The sequence below is a fragment of the Anneissia japonica genome, unplaced genomic scaffold (assembly GCF_011630105.1).
Source record: "Anneissia japonica isolate Jap-2015-1 unplaced genomic scaffold, ASM1163010v1 scaffold287782_len627234_cov183, whole genome shotgun sequence".
In the NCBI taxonomy this organism is placed as follows: Eukaryota; Metazoa; Echinodermata; class Crinoidea; order Comatulida; family Comatulidae; genus Anneissia; species Anneissia japonica.
In genome coordinates, this window is record NW_022695201.1 from 176,798 (window position 1) to 184,446 (window position 7,649).

A 7,649-nucleotide genomic window follows, 5' to 3' on the forward strand; every position below is an offset into this window, starting at 1 on the left:
AACGAGAAAATTGGGGGTCCGGTTATATATCCACACGAGGAAATGCAATAGATTGAAATTATTACGCCGACCGAGTGACACCAATTGGGGTGTACCTACGCCCATTGACACAAAGAGTTTTTCCGCTGATGTCGGAAAATTTATTTTTGGTATATCTCCCAGGGCTCATATTGGTGCCAATGAATTTTCCAAATTAAACTGGCTTCCAATTGACCTTAGAGTGAATCTAATAAAATTGACCAATTTGTATCGCATTTTAAACAATTTAAGCCCAAAATATCTCAGGGAAGGAATACAAAGAGCCAATTCAATACATAATTACAACACTAGATTCTCTAAATTTGCTATATATAGACATGTTATTGGTACCCATGCTCAAACTACATTTCTATCCTCAACAACAATTATTTGGAATTCATTACCAAGTACAATACAACAGTCATCATTAAAAGATAATGTAAAATAATTGGTTAACCAGAGGAAATAATAATGGTAATGGTCGTTGTGTTGAGTGAATATTTTGATTGTTGTTATGAAATCATATCTGGAATTAATTAATTTTTAAGGACCACAATGGAAATAAGTTTTGACTATTGAGTTACTTTATTGTGTTTTTATCCTTGAAATTTTTATGCTATATATGAATTTCGAATAAAATGAAATGAAATGACATAATAATTGTCAAAGGATCATTAAGGGATTCTTTGAGAGTAAACAAAATTACGCCATTCTCAGATTGGGATTTGACTTTTTATCCTCTGCTTAGTATGCAGATGCTTCTACCAACTGCTGTAAGACACATGTGCTTACCTATTCCTGTATATTTGACTATTATGATGATGACTGTCACACTACACATACATGAACACCTACATCCTGTCTCTTATACACATCTAGATGTGTATAAGAGACAGTCCTACAATCATCAACATCATCATAATCATCGACATTATCATCACTACCATCATCACCAGCGATCGCTCCAGAAATCTGTCTCTTATACACATCTAGATGTGTATAAGAGACAGCATATTTACGCCAAGTCGTGTGGCTGCAATGAATGCCTTGACAATGGCGTGGGCTTAGAAAAGTAATTTAACCGGGTTACCGATAATGTTAAAAACTTTAAAATTGATCTTTTATAGACTTAGCTATAATTTTATTACTAAATTATCTTGATTCAAAACAAAAGTGCATCTATAGTGTGGATTTAGAGGCCACTCACACTGCTATCCAAAACATCAATAATTAAACAATCAATTCATGAAATTGTTAGGAATGATAGTGCAGGTAATGTACATTCAAGTATTTGTTCTCAATAAAATAAGATTAACTTATTTATATCTAGAATTCTGGAATTGGCCTGTGATTTTCCGTCCTCTATTGAAATAATTATTTTGAAGCTTAACTTCTTTCAACGTTAATAAGCATGTAATTCTGTCTGGTTATAAAGAGATTGTAATAAAGCACAGTAGTAAACTGCAATAGTGGTTGTGTATTTATTTATTTATGGTAAATGATAAATAGTAATAAAACAGTAATGGGATATAGTTGGTTTCACGTGTGTCTCACAAATAGATAATTTCAGATACAACACTTTAACGATTGCATACGTTAACATTATAAAGACAAACTTTATTTCAGACAAATATTTCGGACACCCAGCGCTTGCCGTTGATTGAGAAATACAAGCAGATCTGATAATGCTAATGAGATAGAATCCAAAAACAATAAGCACGTATTCGGTGGCGTAACACCCATTAGCTATCGGGGGTGCAGCCTTGGTCCCCACTCAAAAGGGCCCTGGGCCCTCCTACTACTACTTAGCACTTTACTACCGAGCCTTAACAGTGGCGTAACGCATGTGCTTTTCAGTTCAAGTCCAGTACTACAACGTCTTGACAACACGTTATCTTTTTCTAAAATTTTCAAAACACGTCAAAATAGACCAAAATCCGACCAACATACTCTTTGGTAGATTTATTAGAAGGTTCCCCTCCTTCACGACCCCATTTTATTATAGAGCTTTAACCAGTTATGTAACGCCTGTGTGCTTTATGGGACACGCCCAGTTCCAAGTCCAAATGGAGCCATTGGATCCCTTCTTACTGTTACCCAGCACTCTAAAATGACGCTTTTTACAATACAGTATATTTTTCTTTTAATTTTCAAAAGTGTATGGGGACCTGGCCGGCTACATCTCCACAGCCTATAGTTGTTTTAGTTTACTATTAATTAATTAGTTTACTAAACAATGATATTGCATGTGCTGTGTAATTACTAAAAGTCATAGCTTTAACTGCCATCTTCTAAGTTAAATAAATACAGTTTAAATAAGAGTAGAAGGCACCGCCCCATACTTCAAGACCATACGTCATATGAGATCGAATAAATGTCTTGTATGATTATATTTTGTGGAATATACAGTGTTACGTTACGGCTCAGAATAACTAAACAGAGAAGAGATCACAACTTTTGTGTATTTACAAAATATATATAATTTATTTACAATGCCATTATAATACGGTAATTAAACAAAGATAGAAATTAAATATATAAATGAGCTTAGAGGATGGTGGTGGCTAGAACCTTAAGCAGCAACTTAAGTACTTTACTTACTAATCAGAGAGGAACTGAAGCCGGACAAAATAACAGGGTTCCAGGTAATAAAGATGTCTTGAGTTGTCTGCACTGGATCCCAAATTACAACTGAATTACTTAGGGTAGTAAGATCATTTAAGATGGGTGTGACACTTTGCATATTAAGGGTCTCATCCAATCAGGGAACCAATTCCAACAAGTTTAGCAAACTAATCCACCAATTAAAAGCTACAGTAATGTGTCCGATAAACATATACATAATTAAGGTAATAAATAATTGGTTTGGACCAACTGAAAGTAAATGTCCAAGATGTGAAACCACATTCAAGTCTTGGAGATTCCAAGCTCAGTTCATTTACCTTGCGTTAATTAAATACTGACCACGGGTAAAGGAACTTGTGTGTCATAGGACAATAGCATACTGTAATAATATTTGAGCTTTACAAATAAAACAATTTAAAATAAGGAAATAGTACTTTCCTAGAAAATGTTGAGTAAAACTTAAGGTCATAAAAATGCTAACTACAAAATATTATATTATATATAATTATATAAATAAGTTAATAAAAAAATAGGCAAGGATGTAACATTAGTCCAAGTTGAAATAAAAATAATGCTAATTTTTGTCTAAAAATAATATTACTGTAACGTGTTCAATACGATTTTTTTAATTTAAATTTTTATTAGGAGGGTCCCTCAGGGGCCTCTGAGTAGGGCACATGGCTGTGCCCTCGGGAGCTCATGGGCGTTATTCCCTTGTCGAGTTCCTCTCGGCTTCAGCACTGAAACTGCAATTTTGGGGGATAATGTGTTGTTTATCTGACCCCCATGGAGAATACTCCTAAATGTTTTAGGCCTATATCCAGTGGCGTATCTAGGAGTCTTGAAATAAGGGGGAAGGGCTTATGGGGAGGGGAGGACGTATGTCATGTGAGTTGGCCCTTGATGATTATGTGAGGGACGCTAGCTCGCAAAATAAGTTAATTTTAGGTGATTTTTAAATACTTGAGCTTTATTTTTAGGGGGCGACTGTGGGAGCGCGAGTATTTTTGGGGGGCGTGCCGCCCGATGTGATCAACTTGTGAAAATATTGCATCTGTAGATGCTCGGAAATAGCAGTTGGCTTCTTGCAAATCAGCTACCCTTATTTCAACCCTTGTCCTAATCCCATGCCGAGGCAGAGATTTACAGTGGAAAGTGAACTAGATACCATACCCAACTCAGGATCACCATGTTTCAAACAGTGGCTCCTCTGCCGGAAAATAGCACATGCATACTTTTAAAAAAATGAATGAACTCTAAAAGGGTATATATTTTGATTGCAAATAATTAGGACCGGCTTAACCATTATACCTTTTTTTCATGCAGACAGTTAGGCTAGGCCGGCTCCCACCCCAAATAGTTAAATGTCTTTTTATTTATACCTCTAAAAATATTCAAAAATCAATCTAAATTAATAAAATTAAGGATTAAAAAAAAAATTTTAAATGAAAATGCAATATAAAAACAAGCGCATGGTGGATTAAAACACATCAAAAAGAAAATATGATGTGAACATTAATTATTAAACTATGTAATAGGCCTGAGAAAATGTGGTCCGGCCAAAGCCGGCGCGGCTCCGACGGCCCTGAATGAAACGGGTGGTATTTGGGAGGATGAATCGCTCGATTGTCAGTTCAGGAAGCTTTTGGGCTCACTGTTGTATTATTGTGTAACGGTAGCTGCCTGGAAGGACCTTCCGGAACACTATGTTTTAGACGTTTCGTTTGTCATACTTTGTACGCTGAACGTCATTATTACATCACTTCATGTTTTTGAAGAATTAAAAGTTACATAACAGCCTATACTGATCCCTTTGGTAGTCGTTTCCTTTTAAAAAGGCGATTGTCATCCTACAATCATCAACATCATCATAATCATCGACATTATCATCACTTCCATCATCACCAGCGATCGCTCCAGAAATTGACCGACTCGGTCCGAATCCCGGATTATAAAAAGTCCATGATAGGGTTCACAGGGAGAGTTTTTATGGCTTAGTAGGCTTACAGTCCAAATTGTCCTTTTAAACCACAATGTTAGGGATTGACAATAAAAATAACGTTATTTGGATAGGAAAAATATAATTTTCTTATATTTGTCGTCGAAAGACAGGCCTGTCTGACGGGGGTTCCCCTTTCTCTAACCTTCGCTGGCGCCATCACTTATTATCACCATCCTCATTATCATAAAAGAATGACGCTTTAAAAAAAGAATAATGAGTTGTTTTTTATACCTCTCCAGGTGGCGTTTTACATATAAACAATACTGTAAATGGAGTTGAACGTCTACGAAAGAGACTTTACATTTAAAAAATGTGAGTACAATATTGAACATTTTCCATCGTTAATTCAACAGTTAAATGTGAATTCTGTCAACATACCATGGTTATTGATTTGACTAAGTTTGTTAGGCATTGAAACCATTGACAAATTCCTCGATAGAGACATGCACGGACATGGCTATATTCTATTCAACTACAAAATACATTTCAAGATCAACTCGCTAACGATCGAAAACCTGAAACTGGCTAATTAAATAATAAATGCTATTTACAGCCTGGGGCTTGTTAAATTCCGTTCGTCGTTTACATTGTATAGCTAGATTTGTATCTGTTTTTTGTTTTTGTTTTTTTTAATTTGCCATTATATGAAATTATTACCAAGAATCTTGTCATTATCTGGTGCACAACTTTTAATCATGAATAATCGATTTGTTATATCCGATAAAAACATTTTCTATATTATATTTAAGGACAACTAAAGTGATCGAGTTAGACCTAGATGGCACCGTATTTATCAATATTAATATCGTCGTGAATATGTACCTCCATGATGTTGATATCAAAATAGCTACCAATGGCGGATCCAGGAATTCGAAATAGAGGGTCTCAGGGAGGTACTTTTGCAAATGAATTTCTGATTATGGCACTTCTATACCTCCATGCTCTATATGGCCGGAAATGATTTAAATTTGAATACAAATCTCCTTGTTCCATTTTGAATTATTTGGCGGTGGGGTGCATCTGCACACACAAGCGCCGTTATCCGTTTATGAGAAAACGCTCATGGCACTCCTCCAAAACAAAGTCGAAACATGAAAAAAAGAAAATTGAGGAAACCGTTTACAAACCAGAAAAAAGTTTATATTATATGATCCGTACATGAGTGAGCGTCACTATTTCCATCATCATCATCATCATCATCATCATCATCATCATCACTAGTGGTGGTTCCAGGAATTTGCCGACAAGGGGTCCGATATGTCCAGTGGAGGGTGGGGGTGGTGGTGGGTGGTTCTTAACCAAGAGGCCTACTGGAGCCTCGGTCCGAGGACCGAAATGAGAAATCCCTGGTGGGATTCACCGGAAGAGTATTAATGGCTTAGTATGCTCCGAATTGTGCTTTTAGACCACAATATTATTAGGCCTATAATTTACAATCAAAATAACATTATTTGGATAGGCCAAATATAATTTGGGATCCAGACCTGTATGGGGTGGGGGGGGATGCCATCCCTGCCCCCTCCTGCTGGTGCCACCACCACTGATCCTCACAATAATCATTATTATCATCATAAAGGATTTGTGCTTTAGGAATTAATAATGAGTTGTTTTCATATGCTTCTCCAGGTGATAGTACTGTGAAATGGAGTTGAAACTCTACGAAGGAGACTTTACAATTCATATGTGAGTACAGTATTGAACATTTTGCATCATTAATTCAATAGTTATAGGGGAATTCTGCCAAAATACTAAAGTTATTATTTTGACTAAGTTTGTTAAGCATTGAAGGTTTAGACAATTTTCGAGAGCCCGAGTTACCTTAAATTATAAACAAGCATCGACCCCCCTGGTCGGACTCCATGACAAAAAAATATTAATTTGTTGATCCAATTGTGGTCAAAAAGCACATGGGTGATCCTAATCCGTAAAATTTCTCCCCATGAACCCCACCCCTGGGATTTTATTCCGGGACCTTGACCGAGGCTCTAGGCAGCCCCTTGTTTCAGACCCCGGTCAGAATTGTTTTACCCCCGCCGGCATTCTTCTCCTTTTGCCTGATTTACGGACATGTACTACAAAAATTCTTAAATTGACACTACCAGCCAATTTAAGTGTCTATGTATATATAAGAATATAGCAAATTTGTTATTTAACTGTCTGTTAATTGACAGGAAAACAAATTGTCACATTGGAAATGGGCGTTCCTAATGCTCATCAAATTTTAATTGTCCACAATTCATTTTTTTATCTTGCTTGTGCATGTTGAGCATCGAATAAATTAAATCAATCAGTCAACAAATATCATTTCATGAAAAATGTTTGTATGAAGATATAGTTATTTATTTATGTTTATATCAAATGTTTGAACATATCTGTGTTTATGAATCTATATTTTTATTTCCATCGAATAGTACACTTTTATAGATTTTATTTACCAATGAAAATCGAATGCTAACATATTTTGCTCATCACGCTACAGTAGGCCTTCCTAATACCATGTATACTCATTCATTTTGATGATACTATAATAATTAATATTCTATATGATAATGCTGACATGATAAGAAGTGTGAAGTACTATTTTGTGGTATCATCAGCAGCCTTGTCCATACATTTCGATAACTGAATACGATAATTTTCAGGTGGGGTGCGCTCTAATTTGTATTTAATATTATATTATGTTTTGATACTTAGTTATAACCCTTTCTCTGTTTCTAAATCTGTTCTTAATATTTTTTATTCCGGTAAGGAAGACAAAGAATCCTCAAATATCAAGAAAGGATGTCTGGACTCGATCGTGAAAGGGCAACAGAACTTATAGTACCAACTACTATAGATAGACAAAAATGTTACCACTCATCAAGGTTCCTGTACAAATTCTGGATATGAAATTAATTAAAATATATTGTAATTTTTAAAAAATATTAGCAATATTTATGAATTTGTGTCTTATAATAGAAAAATAACCCGTAATATTTCTCTAACGAATATAGACATATGTAAA

The 7,649-nt window shown here is 35.3% G+C and overlaps 1 long non-coding RNA gene across 1 annotated transcript; it reads left to right on the top strand.

Moving 5' to 3' along the window:
- The first annotated feature begins 4,895 nt into the window (after positions 1–4,895).
- On the top strand, positions 4,896–7,635 carry LOC117101427. Its single transcript, XR_004444281.1, has 4 exons — positions 4,896–4,957; positions 5,395–5,538; positions 6,272–6,328; positions 7,395–7,635. It is a non-coding gene; the product is annotated as an uncharacterized LOC117101427 (long non-coding RNA).
- Positions 7,636–7,649: the final 14 nt, after the last annotated feature.